The 10,786-nt window shown below is 42.2% G+C and overlaps 1 protein-coding gene across 3 annotated transcripts in view; it reads right to left on the reverse strand.

Moving 5' to 3' along the window:
• CPQ (carboxypeptidase Q) overlaps positions 1–9,392 on the reverse strand; it is a 466,878-nt gene extending 457,486 nt beyond the window's left edge. For 2 of the 3 annotated variants that reach the window (XM_082674776.1, XM_082674778.1), the window contains exon 1: positions 9,184–9,353. The gene's annotated coding sequence lies outside the window, so the exon portion shown is untranslated. Of the gene's footprint in view, positions 1–9,183 lie in introns of all 3 variants that reach the window. The other variant, XM_082674777.1, reaches the window with a different exon arrangement.
• Between the last annotated feature and the right edge of the window lie 1,394 nt (positions 9,393–10,786).

Raw genomic sequence — 10,786 nt, forward strand, 5'->3', positions numbered from 1 at the left:
AGAACCCACAGGGTTAGGTGGGGGCCAGGAATCAGTATTTTTCAAATCTTCCCAGGTCGTGATGTGCACTCATGATGTGATCTGATACACACATCTAGAATACATGGAGGGATCTAGTAGGTGTTATGGGCTGAATTGTGCCCCACCACAGTTCATATGTTTAAGCTCTACTACCCAGTACCGCAGAATGTGACTATATTAGGAGATAAGGACTTTAAAGAGGTAATTAAGTTAAAATGAGGGCACGGGGGGTGGGGCTAATACAATCTGACTGAGGTCCTTATAAGAAGAGGACATTTGGACACACAGAGACACCAGGGATGCACACGAACAGAAAGAAAATGACCATGTGAGGAAACAGCAAGAAGATGGACATCTGCAAGCCAAGGAGAGAAGCCTCAGAAGAAATCAAACCTGCTGACACCTTGATCTTGGACGTCCAGCCTCTAGAACTGTGAAAAAATACATTTCTACTGTCTAAGCCACCCACTCTATGGTATTTTGTTTTGTCAGGCCTAGCGAACTAATACAGTAAGTGAATGCACCAGGAACGTACCGAGAAATACATTTTAATGCCATATTAGGAGTTTAGACTTTATTAGGAGTTTAGACTTTATTCCGCAGACAATTTCTCAAAATGTAGGTCTTTTGAGAAGGGAAGTAATATGATTGAGCCTATGATCCAGCTCTTGAAGCAGTGTGGAAGACGAAGTAATTTAAAAAATTCTGCCTGGCCAAGGCAAGAGACAATAACGGATGTGACTAGAGTCATGATAGAAAGGATGGGGGAATAAAAAAAAAAAAGAAAATTTCAGGTGCTATCACAGGTAGGCACAACAGCATTTGGTGACTTAATAATGTGGGAAGATGAGGAAAAGGGAAGAGTTAAGGCTAACCTCCCAGATTTTGATCCTGTTTCGTACCCTATATTTCAGATACATCACATTACCTACTATCTCATAGATTGAGATGCCATTAACCAAAATAGAAAACCCAGAAAGCATATTTGGGAATGAAATTGATGAGTTGAAAACCAGAGAACAGAAATCAGAAGAACGTCAAGTGTAGAGCTAGAGATCTCTTGAGAACAGAGGAGCTCTTTAGAGCCACATGGCAATGAGAGCACTGAGCTCACTTCCGTCGTCACTCCTGTCCTTACAGCAACAAATAAAATGAGCAAACTGAAAACCAATGACTCTCCTTGGAGCAGAGACGTGAGAGTGCAAAGCAAACCACCACTCTAAAATCTAGAGAGACAGGAAAATCCAGAGAGTCACAGCCCAGATCTGCTTATCTGGAGCAGAAGCCACTGGACCCATTAAGTCTAGGAATACCTAAACAGTAATTTTGACAAATTGCTGGAGACTGAGTATGGCCTACCTTGAGAGTGAGAAACACAGTCTTGGGGAAGGAGGAGGGTGATTTCCAACAATTTCAGGTAATCACAAAACAGCTATTACAAAGGTGCAAAGACAGGAGGGAACCTACCAATGAAAAAATTAATGATGATAGTGGCTAATATTGACTGAGCAGGCCTGTCCTAAATGTTTATATTTCTTAACCCTACAGCAAACCTAGAGGATAATGCATTGGTTTTCTATTGCTGCTGTAACAAATTACCACAAAATTGGTGGCTTAAACAATACAAAGTTATTATCTTACAGTTCTGTAGGTCAGAAATCCAGCACTGGACTCACCAGGTAAAATCAAAGTGTTGGCTGGGCTGCATTCCTTCCGGGGGCTCTAGGGAAGGATCTTTGCCTTTTTCAGATCCTAATGGCCACCCACATTCCTTGTCTCATGGCCTCCTTCCTCCATCTTCAAAGCTGACAACATTGCATCTCTCTGGCCGTTCTTCCATAGTCACATCACCCTAACTCTCTGATCCTCTTCTGCCCCCCTCTCCCACTGTTAATTAGGCCCACCACATAATCCAGGATATGGATTTCAAGTCAGATAATGAGCAATCTTAATTCCATCCACAGCCTTAATTCTCCTTTGTCACATAACCTATCATATTCACAGGTTCCAGGGATTAGGGCATGGGCATCTTTGGGGGAGGACATTATTCTGCCTACCACTGATAGTTATAATTAGTTTTCCCATTTTACAAAGGAAGAAATTGAGGCATAGAGAGGATATGTAATTGGTCCAAGGTCACACAAGTGTTGGTGATGGAGCTGAAATCTGAACCCAAGAAACCGACTTCCGATCCTATTTTCTTAACTGTTAAACTACAGCAAATACAGGGTGCTAGTGATGGTTAGTTTAAGTGGTAAACCCTAAAATTTAGGCTGAATAAGTAGTGGAATGAAGTCTGAAGAGTGCTGACTTCCATGATTTGCCCTCTGCTTCCCAAAGAACTAAACTGGGGTTTGGGATCCTCCGTTCATTCCCTCGTCTTCCTATGGCCCCTGGTTTTCTGTAAGGCTTATCTCAGAAAAGCTAATGAAAAGAAAAACCCTATAAAAGAACAGCCAGATGCTTCAGATGGTAAATTTTGCGATACAGCACACACGCGATTAATGATTTAGAACATTAAACAAATGTAACAAATGCATCTTCAGATTAGTCACCGATAACACAGATCCAAAGTATTCTGATAATGGTAAAAGAACCTCAAAACGATGTTCTGGGAACAAAAGGGACACATGAAGGTGGAAGATTCATTCTATGAGCCACTTGACAGCATCGTGAAAGAGAAGATGTTTTCTCTTTACCATTTCAATCAATTACAAAGCTAATTGAAAACATGGGCTAACCAGAGGATCAAGGCACAAGACCAGCAGGCCTCTCGAATTCACTGAATTCTTCGTTAAACGTTTTTTACAATCTTTCATAAATGCTTGAAGAAGAAAGGAATTTTCTGTGAATAAGGGACCATATATATACATATATAATCATATATCTTACACATATATATTCATATATAACATAAAGAATTTTTTGATAAACCTTTAATATACCATATTATGAAACTTTCGATATCCCTGTTCACCCTTATGAATTATATTCTTCAACCTCATGAATTATATTATTCAAATCTTACCATTTGGCTTTTGTCTGCTTGATCTGTCATATAAACAACAGATCTTAAAGTCTCCTATAAATTGTTTTGGTCAAGTCAGACAGAGAAAGACAAATATCATATGTTATTGCTTATATGTGGAATCTAAAAAAAGGCTACAAATGAACTTATTTACAAACAGAAAGAGAGTCACAGATGTAGCAAACAAACTATGGTTACCAAGGGGGAAGGGAGGAAGGGATAAACTGTGAGACTGGGATTGACATATACACACTATTATATATAAAAGAGATAACCAATAAGGACCGACTGTATAGCAAAGGGAACTCTACTCAATACTCTGTAATGACCTATATGGGAAAAGAATCTAAAAAAAAGAGTGGATACATGTATATGTATAACTGATTCACTTCGCTGTACAGCAGAAACTAACACAACATAGTAAATCAACTATACTCTAATAAAAATTAATTTTTTTTAATTGTTTTGGTCATTTTCTCATACTTCTGACCATTTCCTTTATATTCTTTGAAGATAAATATGTTTAAATGCCTGGCCCATAAAATGTCACAGCTATTCTGTCTTCCTTATAGATTTTATCTTTTATCAACTCTAGATCTGGTATAATGCTCTTTGCTTTGAATTACACTTGGTTTCTTTTTAATAATGATGTGGAACTCAAGGTCTGTAAAGGTTTCTGGTTTTCCCACTCCGGCCCACTACGTTGACGGATTTACACTGATGACTGTCTCTTGTGGGTCCCACCAGGGGCAGTGCCAGCGCTAGGCTTTTCTCTCCATTTCCCAGCTGAGCTGTGGCCAGTGTCCTACCTGTAGGTGCTTCATAAGAAGCAAAGGTAGCTAGATGGATTTAATTGAAAATCATTACGTTCCATGTGCTGTAAATGGCCTCAAATAATTAGGGGATCCAGGTCCAGGTCCCCATTTTCTTACTCGATACTCAACTTGGAAAAGTCTTCACATATAATATGATCAATGTAGACATAGCTTACTGCAGATGTATCTTGCTTTAAGCAAACCCCATATTGAAAGTCTGGATTTATCCAGATAATATGTTAAGGAATGATTAATAGTTCACTTTGTAAAGAGGTTATTTGCCTCTTGGAAGATTTAGTCCTAAGATTTTTTTATATTGCAAACTCTCCTATTACATTTTAAGTATTATTTGATTTCCACAGCAATTCTCTATATACAACCCTTCATAACCATCCCTACTGCACATAGCAGAGTTGGTGCTAAGGATCCTTTCCGCCACTGCCTGTCTCCCCAGAGATCTTGGCTCTGTTGGCCTTCAAATATCATCTGCTTTAGTCTTACTTTTACATGATGGACATGGTGGGAGGTGGAGGGGACTCATTGTAAAACGCCAAGGTTCCAAGGCAAAGCAAGGTTCCGATACAATGGACAGAGCAGTGGGCTGAAACTCAGAAGGCCTAGAGTTCTTGCCAGTTATGCGATCTGAGGCAAACTACAGCCTCCTTAATACCCAGATTTTCAGTTTACAAAAGAAAGATAATAGTGCCTGCCTGCACATGCTTCTGAGGGTTCATATAAAAATTATTTTTAAATATAAGGTGCTATGCTAATATACCCTTTTTTTCCAAGCAGGTCTAATGCCACGACCCTAAGAGAACACTACATCAATCTAACTTTTTCTCTGTTAGCAACTGTTTCTCACAGAATTCGTTAAAAGTTCTGAAAATTCCTCCTAATCATTATCCTTTTCATTTTATCTCACTCTACTTGTTATTCTTCCCTTAGTTCAAAGTCTCCCAACACCATCTCTGCAAAATAAGATCAAACCCTCTGCACAGCACCTCGAAACAATCACCTATCTGTCTCTCCCTGACAAGGTGAATAAGATGAGAAAGCAAAGCTTGTGATATTCTTACCACTAAAGAAATACGTTCTTTGGAAGAGCCAGCTCAAATTTCCTCTCTGTATTCCAAATCTGCCTATACCTGTGCTTTAAGCAACCAGTCCTCTCTGCTACACTCCTGCCATTTGCTCATCTTTGTGCCTTTCAACCACTCCTGTCTGTGTTGCTCTGTTTTGATTTCTCTTGGTGGTTTATAATAACCCCTCATTGTCTGAGTATCTAACTTTGTTCCTTCACTAGAACTTACATAATATTTAGAGTTCTAAAGATCTCACCTGAAATATAAGGGTCATTAGTTAAGTCTAATGTGGTTTTTTTCCTTCTTTTTAAGTGTTTTATTGAACTGATATGTCTTTTTAGACTGTGGACCTGTCGTAAAGTTTGGCCAGTCTTGGCTATATATGACGTCCCAGTACAGCTACAGTCAAGGCTGTACACCAGGGATCTCCCCTGGATGTTCCAAAGTTGTCTCACTGTCTTTCTGCCAGAACCTCTTCCTCATCTGGTGTTCATTACCCTCATTAGTGGCATCTCCATCCACCCAGGTAAGCAATTCCAAAACCTCAGAATTATTTTCAACCTTATTTCCCATATGCAGCTAGTCATTAAATCCTGCCTTCCCTATATTCTGAATATCTCTCCAACTTACACTAGTTTACACCCTTATCCTATTTCATTTGGACTATAGCAACATCATCCTCACTTTCTTCTGGCCTCCTTGGCTTTTCCCTCTCTAGTTCCTCTGAAATACTATTGCTGGAGCTATTTTCTAAAGGAAATCCAATCATAGCACTCCTCTGCTTAAAAATTCAGCTTAAAAACTCTTAAAGATTATCTAGGCTGTGATAAACCCTGAAAAACACGACATTCAAGGACCTTCCTTCTCTGGCCCCAACCTCACAAGACCTCTTTACTACAGACGCACCCAACCCGTCTCCCCCTGGGAGTGCCACGCTCAGACTGCCTCCATTTCTTTGCCCATGTAGTTCTCTGTGCTTAGAACAAACACCCTTCTCCCTCCTCTTGGCTTTCAGCCTTCGAAATCCAGTTCAAAATTCACCTGCTCTGCAAAGTCTTCCTAAATTCTGACCATACCTCTCTCCTGGGAGAATGAGTGGCCACTACTTCCACATCACCCTGTGCTGCAATTATTTGTGGATGGGTCACTTTCCTACGTAAACTCGGTATCTCATTCATCTCTACCTGGCACACAGTATGCACTCATTAAATGTTTACTGAAATTAATATGCGCTGAGTAAAAGAATAACTAAAGAAAAATTCCATAGATCTAGAAGCACACCAGTCCTCCTTCTTAGCTGCATTAAAGAAACAGGGCCCAAGGATAAAGAAAAGGACTAATAATCTGATGTAGCAAACACATGAATGGGTTGTTTGTTTTTAAAACCTAAGTGGTTTAGGGAGGGCAGGGGGAGAAGAAAGTATATTTTAAAGCTCTAGCTCCAGGGCAAGTAATAAAAATTGTTGCTTTAATGTTTTTTTTCATAATATTGTGAGCAATGGGAAGGTCTATTCCATCACACCGGCCTTCAGGGCAGAAAGTTTCAGCCTCCTGAGCTAAGTCAAACTGGCACTGGCTCTCTGTTTTTCAAGCAGCCGCAATTGGTCTCTGCCTTCTATGAGACTAAACTTGACTGACAAAGAAGAAACAAAATAATTTCCCAGTTACTTTATGGGCCTCTCTTTTCCGCTTTTGCACTTGTCAATTAATTATAAGCGTGCTGGAAATTCGTCTCACATTTCTGCCCCTACATTACACTGAGGTAGGCATTGTACTCTGTCTGCGTTAGGAGTTGTCATTAGGTTGGGAGGCAGCAACTAGCCCAAGAAACAACACTGTTTAGTACTCAGAGTTTGAAGCCCTTAGATGCCACTCACCCACATAGCTTTTGATGTCATCCTTTTTATACTCCCTGGATTGTTAAATCTGAACACGTTTAAAATTAGGATGCATGTGCATCTAGGTCAAAATATCAGAGTCTAGAGTACCAATGGAACTCAATAATTTTCAAAATGATAAAACAAACAATTCTCTATAGTTCAGTCTTAATCATTCCACCCCTGAGCTCCCATTCTAAATTTACTTACCCACAATGCCCAAGAGTTTAATATACTACCTGGAACACACACAGAGACCACATTTGACAACATTACAAGGCTTTCCTAGCAGGGATTGTCTATATTTCTGGCAGAAATCCTGCCTCCATCTACCTGTGTTTTGAATGCCTGACTTTCCCATTTCCCAAGCACTGTTTCCATTTAGGAAGGTTGAATAGGGATTACAACTGTACCTAGCACTTGGGTTTATAGCGAGGAATAAATGGAACAATACAAGTAAAAAGGTTAAATATAACAGTGCTTGGTGAGTGGTCAGTGCCCCATAATATGACCTCTGTTACATTCCATGCTGGAACCACATGTGACCCCATAATTGGATCTTTGAGAAAAGAATCAGAGAAAGTTGGTCTTTTTCACCAAGCACCATGTTTGACTTCACTTCTCCCAATAGACTTGAAAGAACTGAAGTAGGTAACATTAATTTTACTTTACTTAACGTGTTTGGGACTTTGTGTTTGTGAAATGTAGCATGCAAGAAATACTCCAATACATACGTAAAATGACTTTTTAAGTGCCTTTTAAAAATCTCTAAGGTCCTTCCGTTTCCAAAATGTTGTGACCTATGATAACTAATCTCAAATGCAGGCAAATTAATAGTGATATAACTCCCTAGATATACTGAAAATATATGGCATTGTCAGGCTGGTTGTATTGGAAACAAGTTAGACCCAGGACCAGGAACCTGGGGCAATGCACAAAACAATCTTGCCCTTCTTTCTCCCCTCCAGCCCAGAGTCTATAATTCTCATCTCAAGCTCCCAGGTCCTTTTGTAGCAGATGTGGAGAGGATGAGGAATGAGTTGGAATTTGCAGAGAAAACAGTGGAGCCAAAATTCTACAGAATCCCAAGAGGAGCAGCTGAAGTGAGCAGGCTTCATGAAATCACCTGCAATTTCACCTTTTAACCGATAAAAGAGAATCCTAGAAGTCTGACTCAAGAAGGGGCCCTACCTAACCTCCTGCATCTTGGAGATTAAGAAACTGAGACCTAAAGAGATCAAGTAACACATCTAAAGTCATCCAGCTTTTCTGAAACCTGGGTCTGGAAACCTAGAAGTGATGCAGTGACCAATCGAATTAAAGCAGGCTCAACCTATGTCACTTCCAAAGTGTCTGCACACCGATAAATGTCTCTCTTTTCCTCTCTGAACTATATTCAGCCTTCTACGGTCACCCACAAACCAGTCAGCACTTGTCTCAGGAAGACAGACAAGATCCTCCACAATCCTGAATTCAAAGGGACATCGGGTTTTACAAACAAGTTACTAAAAGCAGAGTCATGTGGTACTACCTTCAGATTCATCCTTATCTTTCAGAAATACATTAAATAATATTAGAGTGACAATGATTCTCCAAAGTAGAAAACAAAACTCAAGAAAAAAAAAAGCCTAGGCATACTTTGCTTTAAGTAATGCATATAGGAGAATCTACTTAGAGTGGAAATATGAGGGGGTGCTTCTGGTGATTATTTTCTTTTGAAACAGCATAGAATAGAACTTTTAAGTAGCCACAGTCAGAATGACTCCATTTACAAGAGTGCCACATTCACACAGCTTTTGGGAAACTACCAGAAGATAAGAGTTGTAAGCCCGTGTCTCCACTGCCTCCTTGTCGTGTGTATTTATATCCATTCATGTATTCCTTCATTCAGCTCTACTTCATGTGTACTCATTCATTAATTCACCAGTTCTCCCTCATAGGAACTCACTCATTCATTCAATTGCTCACTTGAGTACTACCGAGTACCTGAGAAGTCCGACAGGGGCTTTGCCCTCGTGTAACTTAAGAGCCTACGTGGAGCCTAGACGTACACACCGAAAATGAAAGCACAAGATAAAAGGCGAAAAGAACCACAAAGGAGACCCGATAAAGCAACCTGGAGGCTCAGGGGAACTAGGTGCTGGTTCCAGATGCAGGCGAGGGAAGCTCCTGGGCGGCTTGGGGCGGGGCACCTCCCCTCCCCGAGACAAGAGAGAAAAGGAGACATCACGCCTGGCTCACTGCTCTCCGTGCACAGCATCTCCCTCTATCCCGGCGGCCGCACGCGGCCCCCCCCCCCCATTGCTTGGCCCTTGTCGCGGAAGCCGCACGCCCTGCCCGTCTCCCGGTGGCCTCCCTACCCTGTCCGTCAGTCGCTCCCACGAATGGGTGACTTGGGAAGTCCACACCGGTGCCGGCAACGCCTAGGCCCGCCCGCCGGGAGGAGCCGGGCCCAGCAGGCCGTGGGCAAGGCCCGGCCCGCGGCGCACGAACCTGGTCGACCGTTCGGCCTGCGGCGGCGGCGGCGGAGGCGGCGCCCAGGGTCACGCTGCCGGGTATCTGCGGTTCTGCCCGCTGCGCACTGAGCGGGAAGGCGGGGCGCAGCGGCCCGGGACGCTGGGCGCGGGCGGGAGGGCCCGGCGGGGCGCCGCCCCCACCACGCCCGCAGGCCTCGCTGCGCCTCGGGAGACCTGAGGGCGGCGGGCCGACCAGCTGGTGCCTCACCTTCTGGCTCTGGCTCCCGTTAGAAAATCAGTGCCCCACCCTGGGTCCTGGGCCCCGCGGCCTTGCTTCTTTATTTAGGGGCCAAAGCGCCCGAGCGTCGCCCTCAGGCCCTCGCGGGTCTCTGGCCGGCGGAGGTTTCAAGAGCTGTAACCTCCGGTGGGCCGAAGGGCTTGGCCGAGGTGTCCTGTGCTTTCATGAGTGGCCGTGCAGGTAGGGAAGGAAGGGGTTGTGGAGCTGAAAGGAAAGCGTGAAAGGTGTTTTTCTGTCTCTGCGCCTGCATAAGGGCGTCTGGAAACCCCATGCTTTGTAAGCGTGGATAGGACACGCGGTTATTAAACCGTTATTGTCCCATCCTGCCGGGCAGGATTGTTAAGAGAGGTGGTGATGATGGAAGGTGGACAAGAGGACCCGAACTGGGAGATCAGAAAGAGTTCTGTCTCTTTGGTTTATGCGTTAATTATATGAGGGTGCCCAAGAAGAAAGGAGACTCACCTGATTACCCGGTGTAGCTTATCTCAACGAGTCACTCGCATCGCTGGTCACAAAGCGTGTGCTCACGTAGTTTCAATGTTTTCTGTTTTGATAAATTTGAATTCCTTTGTTTAACCACACTTTTCTCAAATACAAACAGTTATCTTTGTGAAACACGGAGCAATTCAGGTCTCCTCTTTAACCAGGAAAAAAAAAAAACCAAAAACCTTTTAATTAAAAGAAAAAACACGTGCTCACTGGGAACTTAAAAAAGTACAAAATTTGTAATGTCCATTTACCTGCATACACTTGACCCCCAGTTAACAATCTCTCTAAACTTTAGTAACCCCGTTGCCCACCGAATAAAGTGTGAACTCAGACATTCAAAGTAGTTCCTCACAATGTGACCCTGGCCCACCTTTCCAGGACCATCTCTATGGTGCTATAACCAGCTCCATTGAATTACTTTTTTCTCAAACTACCTGAGGTAAAGGACAAGTTTTATTATTTCCGATAAGTTATGGACTGTCATTCTTGTAATATAAATTAAAAACTTGCTAGAAAAGTGAAAAAAGACATAAAAAACTACAAGCCCCAATTTTCATTACAGGTATATAACAGGCATACAAAAATAAAATTACTGTCAATTTATTTTTGTGTTCTTTTAATTTCTAAGTGTTTACTCTCAATTTCTATATTTATCTCATCCCAGGCCAGTAAAAACAGTTCATAGATTCACACTGATGACCATACTTAAAAGTGCCTTTT

Source organism: Grampus griseus, assembly GCF_964374135.1.
Source record: "Grampus griseus genome assembly, chromosome: 17".
Taxonomy (NCBI): Eukaryota; Metazoa; Chordata; class Mammalia; order Artiodactyla; family Delphinidae; genus Grampus; species Grampus griseus.